We start from the raw sequence: 18,233 nt of genomic DNA, 5'->3' as shown, positions 1-18,233 counted from the left end.
GGATTTATAGTGATTTTTTGAAAAATCTATATACATGTCTCTTTTTCAAACGCTTTTCTCTATGCAGCAAGTATGACGGTACTGGCGTGTGACGTCACATGCCAGTATGTCTTTCTCTGTCTAATCTTGAATTTCAAACCTTTATAACTTTGTTATTTGAAAAGGTAGCTTAAAAATTGTTTTTCTATTCGATAACAGGCATTGTGTAGTTTTAATATGTAAAACATATACAAAATAGTCAAATACCGTATTGTTCACATTCACAACACAACCTCAATGAAAACCACAATATAAATTTTGGAAATAATCATTTATAATAATGGTGTCCTAACCTGACTTTGTTTTATTTAATCCTTATTATTCTAATAAACTTTAACGTTATGTTTATTTATACTCATTCAGTTACGTTAGTAAAATCCTACATTGTTTAGCTAAAAGTTAACACGACAATCATTGTTTGCCTGTTAAGTAGGCGGTACGAAGTTCGCCGGGACAGCTAGTAATTAAATAAACGAAAACTCGTTTTCGTTAAATACCATAGAGACAAATAAATTCGTCTGCATTTAATAAACAGTAGGTAGGTAGTCGAGATCATATTAAAAAGGTTATTATTATTCCCCTCAATGGCGGCCTTAAGGCTTAGGCCAATGTCAGTTAAATTAAAGATAAATATATTCTTCTTCTTCACGTTGTACGGTGATTGTAGTTTTTGCAACTTGATAGCAAAATTCCAGAAACCACGCGGAGACAACTTGCGCATTAAAAAATGTCAGACACGAGAGCAATATAGAATTTTGTGATCACTGTTAAAAAAGGTTGGCGAAACCTGAAAAGTTTATTTGACAGTGACAGAAGTGACATTGAGAGATTTAACAGTGACATATCTGTCGTAGATTTTTTTGGTCTTTAACTCCAGTTTTTAGTATAAAATTTGGTAAAAATATTTTTCGTAGATCATAGAATGGCACTAAGAAGGGATTTTTGGATATTCTCACCAGATAGAAAGCTAGCAATTTTTCATTCACTCACGGGTCCAATCTGCGGGATTAAGCCAGTAATAGTATAAATCTTTTTTAACTAAGTATATTTATTCGTAATTACGTAGTACAAAAATTTATATTTATGTACTTTGTACGAAGTGATGTAGCTGTCGCCATCTTTGACAACATTCGGTAATGCGATCGTAAATAAAATGGCGTCGCTTAAAACGTTTTTTTCTTCTAGTTGTTAAAGAATTGCTCAGTACGTCCCGTAAATTACCGTAATAGGTTAGGTATTTCTAGAAGAAGCTGAAAGGTTACTTTATGGAGCTACTGTCAAAGGGAAACTTTAATATATGTATGCTGAGCGGCAAAATATCTGGCCCTCAAATGTATGCAATAATAGGTAATTTTGTATGTAGAGAGGACCAAATTTTGTGCCGCTGAGTAATAATTATAATGAAAATGTAACTCGTGCTCATTTTGTGGTAGAACTTATAGGTCATCATCATCATCATCATCCCAGCCCATATACGTCCCACTGCTGGGCACAGGCCTCCTCTCAGAACTTATAGGTAGACATATTTTTTCCGGGTAGATACTACTAGTACCTACTACTTAAGTAGCGTTGCGTTGCGTATTTGTGTGTTTCCAGTAACACACACGTTAGTAGGTATACAAATGTGGGTATTTGAAATTACTGCATTACGATTAACAGGTAAATTACTTGGAATATTAGGGATCAAGAGGTAAGAAGTCTCATTTGTTCGATTCCTACATAATTTTGAGCTGTTGAATAGGTAAACGTATTAGGTGTTGCTTGTAGTATGAAAAAGAAGCAAGTACCTAATAATATGAAAAAAATCCTTCTGGCGTTCCGGAATAGCTTTGACATTGGCAGCGCACCCAGTGCCTCCCATTAAGTCACGAGTTGCGTAGTCTAATAAATAAAAAATATATAATAGTTTAAAAAATTATATCATGTTAAGTAAAAGTAAGTACTTCTATCTAAAATTTGCAACAGGATCAGTCACTATAACGTTTCAGCTATTAGTGCAAATGTACAGATAAACTATAACAGTCATGTCAAATAAATGTCTGTCTGCTGCTCAATTACTCGCAGCTTTGGACGAGTGTACCGTGCCCGAAAATTACTTATCAAATTTCAACTATCAGCCCTAACCAGGATTAAAAGACCCTTTGATTGTAACGCGCCTATACTCCAGATGGAGATCAACGTTTACTGGAATGTTTAGCGGTGAAGACTGGCCAGCGAGACCTGACCTTTGTTTTGTATTGGATTTTATACTGATTAGGGTTTTAGATATAATGGCAAATCTGTGTATTTTGTGAAAACTCTGAGGGTCAGTCAGTTTGAACAACTGAACTGTTTCTATTCTAAGTGATACTTAAATGAAATTCGATTATGGTATTGGAAGTTAGAAAGAAATTACGATTAACAGAACAGACAAATCTTATTTTTAAGCTTTTTATGATTATGTATTTAGGTTTATTATAATTTATTAGTTCTTTGACCCGTTATGCGCACGCATACACAAGACGTGTGATCTTTTTCATTTTAAAATAGTCTTAGATCCTGTTAAGCAAGTGTATTACATATAAAAACAAATAATAAAACAATAAAGTAAATGAGCAAAAAGGACAAAGTATGGATGCGTGTTGTAAGTTACTGCTGCGTTTGGAGCGTGTTTTTCGATTGTTTTTTTTCAGCATATAGCGTACGTACAGAATCATTACAAAATATTGAATACCTTTAACAAACAGTAAAACCTACAAGTAATTAATTGAGTCAGGCGTTACTTTGCGGAGTTCCATATCAATGAACTATAATCTATTACATTGCTCACCCAAGTGGCCACCTCCTTACGATATGACTTAACGGTAGCGTCAGCGTAGTGTGGTGGTGGTGATAGTTAGGTTTGTATTACTATGATCTGCACTGCATGAACATAATTCGCTCATCAAATAGAATAATGAATTATTTACAAAAACATAAGTTTTAGACTTTGAATTTACCGTTTGATATCTTTAAATTACTTTCTAATATAATCGTTAAAGCAATTGTGTCAATATTATGTTGGATGATACCTATTGTAATGTCACAGATAAGACGAGTGTACCGCTACATAAGTACAGTTTGCCATATATATGTAATTTCATTATTCAAATTCAGTACAAGTGCACGCTGAAGCTTGATTAAAATCAAGTTGATCATCCCATCAACGCTATCGTCTCGTTAAACATCGACAGCAACCAGTCCTCTTAATTGATCCGACAATCTTCGTTCCCATCTAGCAAGATCAACAAATTACTCGATATCCCAAGAAACTGGTGAATTAACATGTTTTCTCGCCATTATTGGATGAAACGCTACACTTTCATTAAATTTTATCGCAGTATTAATTTTATTTCTGTTACCTATTCGTTAACATCAAAACGCTCGCAATGTTTCGTTTTCTAGCATTAGGTATAATACATTTTCAATCACGACCAAAAAGAGGTCCTGGGTTCCACGACGATATAAACGACTTGTGAACCGTACACAAAGTTATATGCCACTACTTATTCGATAAAACGTACGATAAAAAATCGTGCAGGACTGCGCCGTGTGAACCCAGCCCTACGGTTTCTATTTTGGGTTGATATGCTTTTGATCTAACGTGTAACATGTTTACAGTACCTATAACTACAATGTGAAAGTACAAATAAACAATTTTACTCGCAAATGTGATGAAAAACATTGTATGTCGCACGGGCGCGGTACTAGAATTACGAACATCGACTGAATAAAGCCCTCAGTGTTCGACTTCGGGCTTCTAGTAAACTCTCGTTCGTAATTCCTTATTGACCACCCTTAAGACATTGTATTTATACTTAGTGCTATGCTAATATAAAATACCAGACCTTTTTAATCTAATATCAGTACTGTACTTGTATCTCTGTGGTATTGTATATTGTTAGGATAATCTACGTCAGCTGTCAGAGCTCTTCCAATAGTAACCGTACATTCATCAGGCCTACGCGTCTATTCCAGACGAATTTTGACATGTTTCCTGTGCACAACGCCTTTGGTGGCTGACTAGACCGATGCGAGAGCGACATGCTCGTCCACAGGCCAGCAGGGCTACTACGAAGCTCGAAACTCGACTTATACTATATTTAATACGAGAGCGAGAGGGACGGTGCGATACGAACTTCGAGTTTCGAGTTTCGTAGTAGCCCTGCTGACAGGAGAAGTCTGTGGATGTTGGCGCAGAACCGCCTTGATGTCGTTTCTGTTTCTTGTCGGCAAGTGCCTTGAGCAAGGTATTATCGCAATACTTGCGAACCTCCAATACACGTCCGCGCCAATCTGTGCGTATTTTCGCCAGCTTTTCCCAGTCTAGGTAACCGTACGTTAATCAAGAACATTATTATACTTATTTCGAAATGTCCATCATCCAGTGACCTAGTGGGATATCTTCTAATTTAGTTTTAATATTGTAACCATTTTTCGAATTCTACCTGAGGGTAGATAACAAGTCTGCTACAGGTAATGTAGATTTTAATATAAGTACGGTTAACTTTTTACACTTTATTTTAATTTTATGAGTATGAGGCGTAAGGTATTATTTTTAATCGTTAGTAAGTAGGCACAAGTAGGCAAGTAAAATAACATTAAATTTCGTCAAATAAGAAAAACATATTTATTGATTTTGGAAATAAACACAAAGAATACACGAAACCAACAACAAACACAACAACGTACAAACGTACAATAGGATACAAAGGTACTCTTAACTAATACACAGCAAATTAAGAAAAAAAAGTCGCATTTTAACTTCTCTTCTAGGAAACTAACTCTAAACAAATAACGCGGAACACAAAATAATTTCTTACTAAAATAATAAAAAGAAAAGTACTCTTAAACTAATACACAACAAACATGGAAAAAATATCTTAACCTATGTAAATCTTAACTTTAACAAAAGATAAACAATTATAGAAGAACACGAAAATTAGGCACTCTAAACTAATACACAGCAAATTATGAGAAAAACAACAAACCTTCTCTTCATTATCTTAAAACTATTAGATTCAACAAAAATCCTAAACACTTAATGAGAAATTAAAATAAAAACAATCAGTACAAAATAAGTATATAGGTACTCTAAACTAATACACAGGCAATTAAGAAAAAAGTCAAATTTTCTTTTAGTAATCTTCTTGAATTAATAATACTAACTAATTTATTAAACAAAATGAAGACGTACAAGAAATTTTTACTTAAACAAGACATATTACACATCACGTAAACTTAAAAAAATAAAAAATCGTATTCTAAATTACACCTACAATAATATAGCTCATATTAAACAATAACTTGCATTGTAACACGGCCAATACCCATAGATATAGATATAAAAGATCTTTATACTTATTCTATCCTTTCCATAATTCTCCATCAGCTTACTTTCCTCTTCAATCAAAGGCTGCAAAACAAAAAGAGTCATTTAATTATAAATAATAAGTTTTTGTTAAAAATGACATTTTATGCAAGCTTTTTTTCTAACTGTACTTTTTGTCCTCTAAGCAACATTTCTGTACCAAATTTCAAGTCGATGCGAACCGTTGAGGAGTTCCGTCCCGCGGAGATGATCCTGGCTGGACGACCAAGATGTCACTAACAGATTTCTGTATTGTCATCAGATTTACATAAGTACTTATGCCAAATCTCAAGTCAATATGTAAACTATGCCGACAAAATGGTACAATATTAAACTAAAAAAAATTTTTTTTAGGGTACCTCCCATAGACGTAAAGTGGAGGTGTTTGATTTTCTCATCCAACCTTATAGTGTGGGGTATCGTTGGATAGGTCTTTTAAAACCATTAGGGGTTTGCTAAGACGATTTTTCGATGGTAGTAAGTATATCAAACTCTCAAGGAAAAATATAACGGCTAAGTTTGCTTAAGAATGATTAGTAGTTTTACTCTTAAATAGCAGCCTAAGGTATATATATAAAATATACCTAAACTTGGAAGATTCCGTATAAAATACGAAATCCTTAGAAAAATATTACTTGATTTTTTCGTAATGGCTACGGAACCCTATTTCGGGCGTGATTGACACGCTCTTGGCCGGTTTTTTTGTTTAATCGACATTTCATGATATCTAATTGACTAAGTTTTTTTTGAGTAAGCGATATAGTCTAATAAAGGAAGGTAAGTCTAAGACCATCTATCATCGAATTGATCAACTACGTCAAAGAATGAGTATTTAGTCGCACACTATTCACTGTTTGGCATGGTACTATCACAGTATAACAAACTTGTTATACTGTGGTACTATCGATGCATAAAGTGCAGCTTAATCTGTCATCTCCCAGGATAACAGGATCAAAGCAGTGCCTCTGGGAGAGGACAGATTAACTCTCCTCCTTCGGACTTCAGTCCCCTGGTATCTTCCTGGCATCATATTATATCAGCCTCGATAGATATCGCGATGTGCCTTCTTACTACAGTACCCAAACTCTCAAAAAAACTGATAACCTCAAAAACGAGTATACTATACTACTTACATGAGTTTCATATTTATTCACTTTTTCCTTGTACATTCTTCATGCATTTTTAAAATTAATATAATAAGTCACAGGCAGCGATTAATTTATTCTGCTCAATTTTGGTTGGCGTGGCATAATCTTGTGAAAGAGGTGACAGCTTTAACTGAAAGGAGAAAATAACAACATAAAAAAGTGTACCTTAGCTAAAAAAAAACTGACTTTACAATAACTTTTTCATAATACATTGAATCAGGCGTTACTTTGCGGAGGTCCATATGAACTAAAAGAATTTCTTTGTTCACCCGCGACCTTATGATAGTTAAGTTTATGCAAATGTTTTTTTTTTATTATTTATTTAATTTAAAACTATTTTACATGCATTACATTTAGTGTTACTCGTGAAACTGTAACGTTTATTGGCGAGAAGCATCATTTCATTTTATTTTATTTTATAACCGACTTCAAAAAAAGAGGAGGTTATCCAATTTGGTTGTATTTTTCGGTTGTATGTTTTTACCTCAGAACTCCGTCATTTATGAACCGATTTGACAAGTTTTTTTTGCGGTCGTCTAGGAATGTCTTCAATTAGGTCCCATAAGCACCAAATCAGGATCATTGGATCTTAAGAAAATCGAGGGAACTCTTCAAATGTTGTAGGGACACCTATAGTAAATTCGATATATTTAGTAGTAGCTCACGAGTTAATGCACGCATTTGCTTATGAAATTCATCATTTGGTGAAGTGGAACTGATGATGAAGACCACAGTTGACCATCGGGGTTACTACTCAATAACAAGTATTTCACGGGTTGAATTTTAATTACTTTGACACAGTTGCTAAGCAATTTATGCTCCTCATAAGGCATATGGTAAAACGGGTGGTGAAGCACCAGGACTCCTCAATAATGAACGTGCCTGCATAGGAAAAAGCAATATTTCGTAAAAGGTGACGAGCAGTTGATATTAACTTATTGTATCTCGAATTATTTACACTAAAAAATTGAACCGACTACAAAAAACCATGAAAATAATTTTCCACCAGTCTGAACTCGGTCAGTGCCTCAGCACGAGCCAGCAGGAGTGATTGAAGCCCGATATAAAGTGCGTAGGTGAGGTAGATGACTATAGGTCCACTCCTGTTGGCTCGTGCTGAGGCACCGACCGACTTCAGACTGGTAGAAAATTATTTTCATGGTTTTTGTAGTCGGTTCAATTTTTTAAATATGTGTGTTCATGCAGTTCCTCCACCTCCACACTGTAAGAACACACACAAATTACACAAACCCATCTATCACCACCCACTTATTATAACCACACCACTTTGTGGTTACAAAGCCTAGAGTACAAAGAGTTGTTAGTCTTAAATTCAACATTAACATTGTTTAATTTAAAAATACCATAAATTCTATCAGACAAATGTCCAACGTATGAAATGCTACACCTATAATTATTTGTTAGTAGACTAAAAAGGCAACACGGTGTAAAGCATTCTATTCACTATCCGTGCCTGCTTCTTTTGAACCAAACTTATTTAACATTGATTTAGTATAACCATTTGAAATCGCTATCTGATAAATATAGTATCTAACTCTAAATCAAAGTGCTCATTAGAAAGAGGTACAGTAAACAATCTTTATACATAACAATGAAAAGCTGCTAATTTATGCTGCCACGTGTGATTAGATGATGCTGGTATTACGCCATGTATGTACGTAGGCTTTCGGTAAAATTTGAATTGGTGTTTATTATTAAATCTTGTATTTGTCAAATCAAAAAAGTTAAACGAAAAGTTTTCTTCTAATTCTTTTTTGAACTTTATTTTGACATGTTTCTTATTCAAACCATTAAGAAACAAATCGAGCTGTCTCATACTTCCCAAAACACTATTACTTATTCTGTGCCAAAACACAGAATTAAATCATCATGACGTACCTCGTATCTTCCTCGTAACGCTTAATATTATTATTACCCACAATGTACTGATTCTCAAAATAATCCATATATACCTATATCTGCCATTAAAGGACTCAGAGGTGATGGTGATCCCATAGCCAAACCATCACTGTAAATAATACTGTCCATTAAACATATAACTTTTTCATATTTGTTTCAAGTAAATACCAAATTTATACTCGACAAGAATAACTTGATATACTACTTAATTCATGAATAAAACTAACATTTGACGAGTCTTTTTATTGAAAAACATTTGAAAAGATACAGTAACTAATACTTATGATACCAAAAGCAAAAAGCTAATTGTTACATATCTGCTGCGACTTATTTTTCAAAAGTGTTTTTCCAATAAAAACACACTTCAAGATTGCTTACCTTCTTTCTAGTGTTAAAAAAACGAAGTATAATGTTGAAATAAAATTAAACACTTCTTCATAAGCTTCGAGAATTTTCGTAACCTCCAGGTCTTGATTATTCGTTTTCAAATCGGTTGAATCACATTTGATTGGAAATTTATAGCTTGTAGTCGCAAAAATCTCAATAAACCAAGATGTTGCAGGTACTAGAACACAAGAGGGAGTAATATGGTATTAAAATGTACCCGCTATTTATAATCACAGAACCTGAGTACAAAGATCAAATAAAAAGTAAAGACGGAACTCAACGAACGGTAAAGTGAGGCCGGCAAAACTATGCCCAGCTGTGCCGTGTAAATATATTGAGTTGTGTGCGTAGCACGAGTGTAACGAAACTTCACTAAGCGAACTAAATGAGCAACGGAAATGTGCTCAAAGCGAAGCGTAATTTATTTGATCTGATTAAAGGTGTCATGACGTTGATCAGACTCGTCCCCACAAGTTTCAGAGATTGTGAGAGTGAATCAGCGGTAATTCAAATAAAATTTTAGATCTAAAAAGCGTTAAGCCTTTATTAATATGCTGAGGATTTTTCAACAAGCGGAAACAACATTTATGGAATCATGTGAGGCCAAGTAAAACTACGCACGTGTGCGTAGCGCAGCAATTTGCTTGATGAAGTTTGGCTGCGTTTGTGTGTATACAACTGTATGCAGTTTTATAGGCCTCACGCTGCCGGTCCCAGAACTTTGTCTTTACTTTTTATTTGTTTTGATCCCGAGAAAAATAACTTAAGCGGGTAGCTCATGGTGAACATTATCAAAATACCTTCGATCCATATTTTGCAACAAAAGTGTACGTTGATAACAATTTGAAGATATTGTTGCAAATAATTATAGTCAATAAACAATATCAAAAATAGTTGGTGACTTTAGCCTCTAATCTACGGTGACTAGCATTCTCATGATACTTTCAAGCGAAAGTGCAGACACAACAACACAAATAGGTCAGTCAAATTGGTATTGGTCAAAAAAAATAGGCCCAATTGATTTTCGTCAGTAAAACGAAATCAAAAATACGTTTCCATTTTCATCTGAATACATTTAATTGAATAAAAAGTATTTGTAACGAATTATGTGAATATTTGGCGATTTAATTTTTAACCATATTCTAGAAGCAGATCGAAACATCAGTTTGGTGCAATTTCAAGTGAACGTGACACAAAATGGCGTAAGCCCGATAGCAACGGGAGCCCTTTGGCATAATCTTTAACAATGCCATGCACCAGTGGATTAAACTTCACAATGCTCATAAAGGAATCCCCTGGAGCCTGAGCAAGTGACGTATGTATGACGATGCAGGAACCGTACACGTTATGCAGCTAGAAAATAAAAATCTAAACGATTCCGAACCTTATGTTCTTAACAAAAGAGTACTGAAAGTAGTTCAGTAAATTTAATTTTGTTCAGGTGCACACAGCGTAATTGTTTTTTTTTCTTCTTAATGAGGCAAGTGGTCGACAATAGCTGTCATTATGCCATCACAAAACATAGAATATCAGATTGCTTCCCGTTAATTTGTATTTTTAAGCTCGCAGTAAAAAGGGAATCATGGATAAATTGCCTAAATCACAGACACGTGAGGTTAACGTTACCTATACCTATCATAAGGTATCATCCTAGGTAAGGTAGGTACTCGTGAATATTGCGGGTCGGGTAGAAACATGTAGCTCCGAATAAACGATTAAACAACTGTTCAAATATAAGAAAGTAGTTGTTAGTAATAACAAAACACGTGCCTTCAAATTAATTAAAAATTTCCAATACTTGCTAGTATAATTTTACTAACAATGATCGATATTAAAACTTTGATAGACAACGCTTTGACAATTCGGACCCAATGTCTCCCTTTCTCACAGTTTATAATCAACTTTAAAACAACCTATCAAAGCAGTCAGTCGAGTAACTTACGCGTTTGGTACACAGACGGTCCAAACGTTAGAAGCGCCTAACTGTAGCTCGTTAGATAATCAAATTTGTTTGCCGTGTACTAACGAGGCGACTAGGACTTTGCAGTCGCCAGTCTGCGTCGTGACATGGGTTATAATGGAAAATATCGATAGTCTAGGAATGCTTCATAAAGATCCTGCACTATGAGAAACTAAAGTTGCTTTCCTCTTGTTCTGGTTTCAGTAGTGGGTGGATTTTAAGCAACTTTAATATGTAGAGTACCTACCTATACTACATATAATTTAATATGCGAAGGTAAATAATTTTTTGTCGAACTCGCGTATGATTTCTGCTCAATTTTTTTTTTACGTAAGCCGTGGTGGCCCAGTGGTTTGACCTATAGCCTCTCAAGCAGAGGATCGTGGATCAAATCCTGGCTCACGCCTCAAAATTTTTCGAATAACTTTGACTCTAATTTTTTTTTTCTTTTGTGTTGGCTGGGTAGAATACACGTCGTATTGCTAAAATGTGGCTACCCGCAAAATATTTATGTTTTACCAAAGAATGGAAGAACAAAAAAAAATTAGTCTATATTTATAGCAATTAATTAAAATAAGTTATTTTCAGTAAACCGTAGAATATTCTATGTGCTATTATTGGCAGAATAGGTATCCTAAATAAATTAAATACTTCCCAAAGTTACTATTCCACGCGGACGAAGTCGCGGGCAAAAGCTAGTATTAATATATAAATCTTAGTTTATCAGTAAAAAAGTCTGTAACTATCTTAAATTATACCTAATCCCATTTTGAGAGGTGGCTGTGCCTAGCAGTGGGACGTACATAGGCTGGGATGATGACGACGATGATGATGATGGATCTATACATATCCGAAACTCTTCATTATTTCAGAACTTCGTTCATCCCCGAAAACGTTTACTGTGCCGGTCACAATACAGAAATTAACCGACATTGCCAGCAATAAATCTCTATTTGTCTGTCTGGCCGTAGTCTGGCCATTTTAAAAAGGGGCCGTCAGCACTCATTAGCACGCCGCCATGGCTACGCTTTTTACTATTTACTTTTATTAGGTATTCATTTTTGAATATGGACGCATCAGACGTGTCTAGGGATACTTTTTAGTATGAGTATCTTAAGATTGATGTGTGTAAGTAACAATCAACTTTATAATATATGTAACCGAAAACCACTTGTCTGATGATTTCTGCTGCGTAGATACTTAAATAGTTTTTTTACAAACTTTCATTTACTTTCACCTGTCCCGTTGTCTTCCTGTGTCTGTTGTAATCAAATCTTGCAAGTTAAATTCGACCAACTTTCAGTAGCTGGATTGACTTGAAATTTGGTATTACTCACGTAAATTGCGTGCCAATACAATAATCTAGTTAGTGACATCCTGGTAGTCCAGCTACGATCCTCTCCACAGGACGGAACTCTTCAACGGTTAATAGCATCGACTTGAAATTTGGTATGCAAATGTAGTTTGGGTGAAAATACAAGTACCTACAGTCAGCAAAAAAAGTTTGTATTACTACCTACTAATTAATAGGTGATGTGGTTTATACTTTAGCCTGACAAGTAAAAGAAAAACTTTGAACATGATAATATATAAGATTAGGTAATCGATATAACTCTTAAGCAGACGAACCAAGAAAAGAGTCGATATGTCTATAACACAGTTATAAATTAGAATAATCTTGCTATATGGACGCGAAGCTTTGAGTCTAACCTGGTGGACGATAGAAAGATCTTCAGGAAATTACTGGAATCGACCTAACGGATGGATGGATCTTGGCGAATAAGGAAGAATTTGGAGGTGGAAGACCTGGTGGGCGAGCTCAACATTCCCCGTAATCATCGCCCGTAAAAGGACGACAGCAAATATCGCATCAACTTCGCTGGCTTAATGAAATTGAGAAGATGAGATGACTGACAGAAGAGAGAGAGACGCCTTGTTAGAGATTCAGGTATCGCGGGTTTCATGAAGTCCAAAAAGACTTGTGCACCCGACGCGTGGCCGGCTGACACACAGTCGTACAAAACTGGTGTCGGAGCCAAGATCTACTTCTGGACGCTGAGCCAGCGCAGTTAGTCAGTAATCGTTATAATATGAAACCCTTTAAAATTAACGTCTGCATTAAAAACGTAAGAACACCATTACCAAATACAATAAAAAAAAGTTCCAGAAACAAAGGCTGTAACTGTAACGGCCGCTGGCTACATAACCTAGAGGTACCGTGCGAGCGATGGTCGCCGCGCATTCTGCCAAGCGAGGGGGCGGGAAAACACGAAAACTCGATAAATTTTAAAGTGCTCTATGCCCTCACGCCCGAAGCCGAATCCGTCCGTTTACAGCTGCCAAAATGTACGGTGTTTTGAAAAGTTCATTAATATTAACAGGGTCGTTACCTATTGTTTCTCGTTTTAGGCCGTTTGAGCCGGTTGTAGCATTTTGAAATAATGCTGATAGCCAATTAAGGTGAATTGAGTTAATTTGAGTAACATATCGGTAACAAATTGGTTATCATGAATGACTCATTCTTGTTGTTGGAGTAAACGATTACATAATTATTATAAGACTAGTCCAGCCAACTTATTTTTTTTTAATTAGTTCACACTCATTTTAAGACATTGTTCAAATTAAGTAGTAATAGGTACTGCGCATAAATCATCTGAAAGTGAATTTTAGGACGTTGTAGCTAACAGAAATACATATAACAGATTTTGCAAGCATCCTACCTAGCTTAGGTACGGTAAAAATATTTCCATTCAAAATAACTTACTTAAATAATCGAAGTATGATTGAAATACACGATTTGGAATAGTAAAATGTCATCTTTAAACTACCAAGATTCTTTCAGTTACAAATTTACGACCTAATATTTTTTTGAAGTCGTCAAGTTTGGCTGTAAAAAGTATTTCAAAGTATTACAATTTAATTGGATCAGGGGTTGTCATGACATTTATTGACTTTTTCCTTCTGTTTCCAATTAGAATGCAATAACTCGCGGGCAGAGAACAGTGGTCGCTTTATAAGGTTTAGAAGTTACTGTATGATTTATGACATTGTTCTGGTTAATCTTCGTACTTTTTGTTACTTGTTACGTTTTTATGTTCCATGAGTCAAATTAACACGCACTTGTTTAAATACTTTGACTTGGTAATTAGTATGTAACAAGGAGCTAGTCCCACATTATATCAATCCGATATCTGATACGGTTTATCAATCTAATTGTAATCTCTTCACCGATGAATTTATCAACGTCGTCGAAGGCAGTGCGTAGTGGCGATGAAATACGGAACCCTACAAACTGAACGTATTGTACATTGGGAACCCGGAAGTTTGCGCGGTCGTCCGCCTACGGGATGGGCCGATCAAGTAAAAGACTCCTTGTCCTCTAATTTCTAAACGGTCGTAAGAGATGCGCTAGACAGAAACCGGGAAGACAGATTACCAGCTCCATATGCAACCCTGATACTGACCGAGTCTATCAAACACAATGAACAATCGACCCAGAAGTGAGAGACAGGCGGCCAACCAATATATTTCTGATCTAGTCGTCCATGTAGATTTTAGGTAGGTACGTGGTTTAAAACGGAGGCTGCAATGAGATTGAGAGTAGAACTGTCAGTTACTCCACTTCAAAATGTAAAACATGTATGTTTGACTGAGACATGTGTTGTCCGAAGTAATTTGAAACATGTTTGGCGATCGCATTTAGGTGAAAGTAGTAGTGTAATGGCCGCTTACCTATAATAATCCAAATATCGACGAGTTCATCTCTGTATGCTCCATTTTGGGAATGCAGTGAACACATATGTCATGGACTTATGATAACTTTCTCGGTTGGCTTGAGGCGCCGGTGTAATGAAGAAGCGGCCGGGGGCGACACTCGCCTTTAATTAAAACTCGAGATTCATTCGCGCTGCGTTAATTTCATTGCTTGACTCCATAATACGGCCAGGGCAGTAAGGATATGGGTATAATTAATTATAAGCGTCTGTTACCTATGTGGAGTGATTGTGGAGCACTTCACATAGGTAACCATTGCCGTGGAGCAGCGGCGCGTTGCTATAGGTGAAAAATAGCAGCTGCCTACCTACCTAGTATACGCCTACCTTCACAGGTAGCCTAAGCCTAAGTCATGGATGTGTATTATCTTCTTCTTCTTAACACGCCTCTCCGACTAGCGAAGATTATAAGTCAGTTTCAAATACTTCGTTCATTAGAACGATATTAATTGTGTGAGGCAAAATAGGTATATTATGGACAGCAGCCGGTCCACTCGCCAAGATTCTTCAGCCAAGATATCCTGTGACGAATGTGTCTCGTGCCAGTGACTTTGGCCATCATGATGATTTGTAGAAAGAAGGCTTTATTTATATCATAATAATATCGCAAGGCGTAATAGTAAAAGCTCCTATTTATTACAAAGTGTATCCATTGCTACTGTTTAGTTCTCAGCACTGTGCCACCGTCTTCTTTACCAGATGACGGGCCGGCCCTTTACTAAGTAAACTTTACAATTAAATCTATCCCGGGGTAAAAGAAACGAAATATGATTACAGATTTTATCATTTCTAATTATTATTTGTTGAAGTTTACTGTAAGAACCAAGATTATCACAATTTAGGCAAGTTAAACAAAGACCTACAAAGAATAGATCGGAGTTCCGATGTTATTTTAATTTAATCTAACTTTTTATACCTTCAGTATTTATTTGGATCAGTACTTGAGAACTTAACTCTGTTTAAAAGAAAAGTGAACTATGGACATAAATATTATTAATATGATTCCAGAAAACTTAATGATCGCACTGCACTTGTATTAACCAAGAACATGATATAGTTATTACGAGTATATTTACTTATCACATTTTATTTTTTATCTTTATTCAATTATGCTTGTGTTTTATATACTTAGATATAATGTTTCTTTGGCCCTCTGAAGAATGTTTATACTTTTTTGGGAAGTCGAATTCAACTCATTGCTAGTGGTCGAATAAATTTGAACTGGTGTATATGTATATCAATTAAATATTAAAATGTAGGACAGTGCAAATACACTCAACAAACCGTACAGTCAGAAAAAAAGGTTGCATATTTTTTTTTATATGCTCGCAACAAAATTTAGTATGAAAGGCAAGCCAAGGGAGAGTTATTATAAGACAAAACAATATCGACGGCTTTTTAAAAACAAAAAGTTACTGATAGCTATCTGTGCTCGTAGAAAAGGAAGGTAGGAATGAGCGGAAGCAAAAATTGCGAGCATTTGTCAAAGTCCACCCCGCGGAAATGGTGCATAAATAAAGGTACAGTTGAAAAAAATGCGCGCTACCGCTACTATGGTATGAAACATGATTATTTTCAAACAATCAGGGAATCATCATTAAACATTAAGATATACCTGCTGAGCTGGCAACGTTGCATTTTTGTTAGTTTTTCTCGATTATTCCATAAAAATCGTGGTCGTGCATGCATGAAAAGATTGATGAATGTAGAGGAAGCGAGAGTTGTATGCCAGAATCGTAGCAAGTGGAAGGATGTACTCTGCCTACCCCGTTGGGAAAGAGGCGTGATTTTATGTATGTATGTACTAAATAAAATTTAATGAAAATTAAAAATCTGGTCTGATAGAACTGTTCTTAATATATAAGTTAATGTTTTTACTCCAATAATTATTCGTGATAGACTTTTATATTCTTTAAAAATGATGTGACGATAAAATGTTTATTAACGGTTTTTAAAGAAAATAAAAGTCTATCACGCATAATTATTGCAGTAGACTAACTTATGTATATATTAAGAACAGTTCTATCAGACCACATTTTTAATTTTCATTCAATTTTTATGGAATAATCGAGAAAAACTATCAAAAATGCAACGTTGAAAGCTCAGCAGGTATAAACGTTCTTAAGTCATGCCTTGAATTCTGTCATGCATCGTACAGCTTTTTTCCACAATACTTAATGGCATTTATACTGGTATTGAGTAAAAGTTCACCTTATAATGAATGAAATGATGTTATAAATTACTATCTTTGCATCAGTTACATTACAAACATCGCATACACACAAATAAACGAATTGGTGGAATAAGGTTTCGAAAAAAATAAAAACCGGCCAAATGCAAGACGAGCGTTTGCAGTAATATAGTTAATAGCTTCCAGCAAAATAAAACAAGCCACAAACAAAACATTTGAAATACGATATTGGCTGATATTTCAATTTAAAAATCGAACAGTAAGGAAGCAAGAAACAACGACAGCCCGTCACAGAAGCATGTCATGTCATGGCATTTGAGTTGCGTGCTCCATGGTCCCAGGAGACTTGATACCGTGGTAGAGGCAATGATCTATTGCACATTTTACGAAATAACCCATAAATTGGACGAGAAAGTTATCCTTCCGCAGTTTAAGTAATAAATTGAAGTCTCGTTATGTTACCTACATAGATTGGTTTATTGGGGTAATGTGCCTTGGACATATTGTTAGTGTTTAGTCGCTCGTGCTATGTTTTTCGCATAACATGTGAAGTTCTTTTTTTTAAATTTCGTGTTGACAGTTAAAATTAAAAATAAATGAATGGTTATGATTTCATAGAGTAAAAATTAAATGGAGTAGAATATAGCCAGGTTTAGCTTTTACACTTTATAAATGTGAAAGCCTGTTTGCAAGAACGGGACTAAAAGTATGGTGTAAATAACTTTTAATTTGCTTTTGAACACGTAAATATGCAGAAAAGGTGTAATTTTCTTCACGTAGACAAGATTAATACGTTTCAAAGCGTGTTGCACTGCATGTTTGTTTAAAAAGAGTTATAAATTTTCCATGTCGTAAAATCTGACATTTTTACATTTCTGTCCAGTAACGATAAGTGTTATTACACAAAATAACAGTAGCGTAGCGTGACATGAGGTATGTCTTCGGATGCAAAAAACTTAGGCAACTCGATGGGAATTAAATATAATAAATAAATATAAATATCATGGGACACTTGACACCAATTGACCTAGTCCCAAACTAAGCAAAGCTATGGATACTAGGCAATGGATTAACATACGTATATAGATAAATACTTACTTAAATACATATTAAACATCCACGACCCGAGAACAAACATTCGTATTATTCATACAAATAACTGCCCCGGCCGGGAATCGAAACCGGGACCTCAAGCTTCGTAGTCAGGTTCTCTAACTACTTGGCCATCCGGTCGTTAATTGAGTTGTTGTGATGCGTGCCACTGTAAATCTATCGTCTAATTATAAACGAATAACGTTAGAAGCGCTTACAGTCACTTGTGCAGATTGCATGGCTTCATCGAATATACATAGTGGGTGAGCGTACCTACAATCTTATGTGTGATTTATGCACTCCTGATCAACAGGAAAATAAGTCATTCACCGAT

The 18,233-nt window shown here is 35.3% G+C and overlaps 1 protein-coding gene and 1 long non-coding RNA gene across 4 annotated transcripts in view; both read right to left on the bottom strand.

Moving 5' to 3' along the window:
• The window catches only part of LOC141432066 (kinesin-like protein CG14535), a 343,284-nt gene that overhangs the window by 148,048 nt on the left and 177,003 nt on the right, over positions 1-18,233 (bottom strand). The window lies entirely within an intron of this gene.
• Positions 5,183-9,147, bottom strand: LOC141432067 (uncharacterized). 3 transcript variants are annotated; one of them, XR_012451785.1, is made up of 3 exons: positions 8,875-9,147; positions 6,562-6,706; positions 5,183-5,473 (listed from the first exon to the last, which is right to left on the bottom strand). It is a non-coding gene; the product is annotated as an uncharacterized lncRNA (long non-coding RNA). The 3 variants fall into 3 exon arrangements; XR_012451786.1 differs by lacking the exon at positions 8,875-9,147 and adding an exon at positions 8,550-8,607; XR_012451787.1 differs by lacking the exon at positions 8,875-9,147 and adding an exon at positions 7,061-7,202.

The sequence above is a fragment of the Choristoneura fumiferana genome, chromosome 10, assembly GCF_025370935.1.
Source record: "Choristoneura fumiferana chromosome 10, NRCan_CFum_1, whole genome shotgun sequence".
Classification (NCBI taxonomy): Eukaryota; Metazoa; Arthropoda; class Insecta; order Lepidoptera; family Tortricidae; genus Choristoneura; species Choristoneura fumiferana.
The sequence above is the reverse complement of the archived record's forward strand: the minus strand, read 5'-3'. Positions and strand labels throughout refer to the sequence as shown.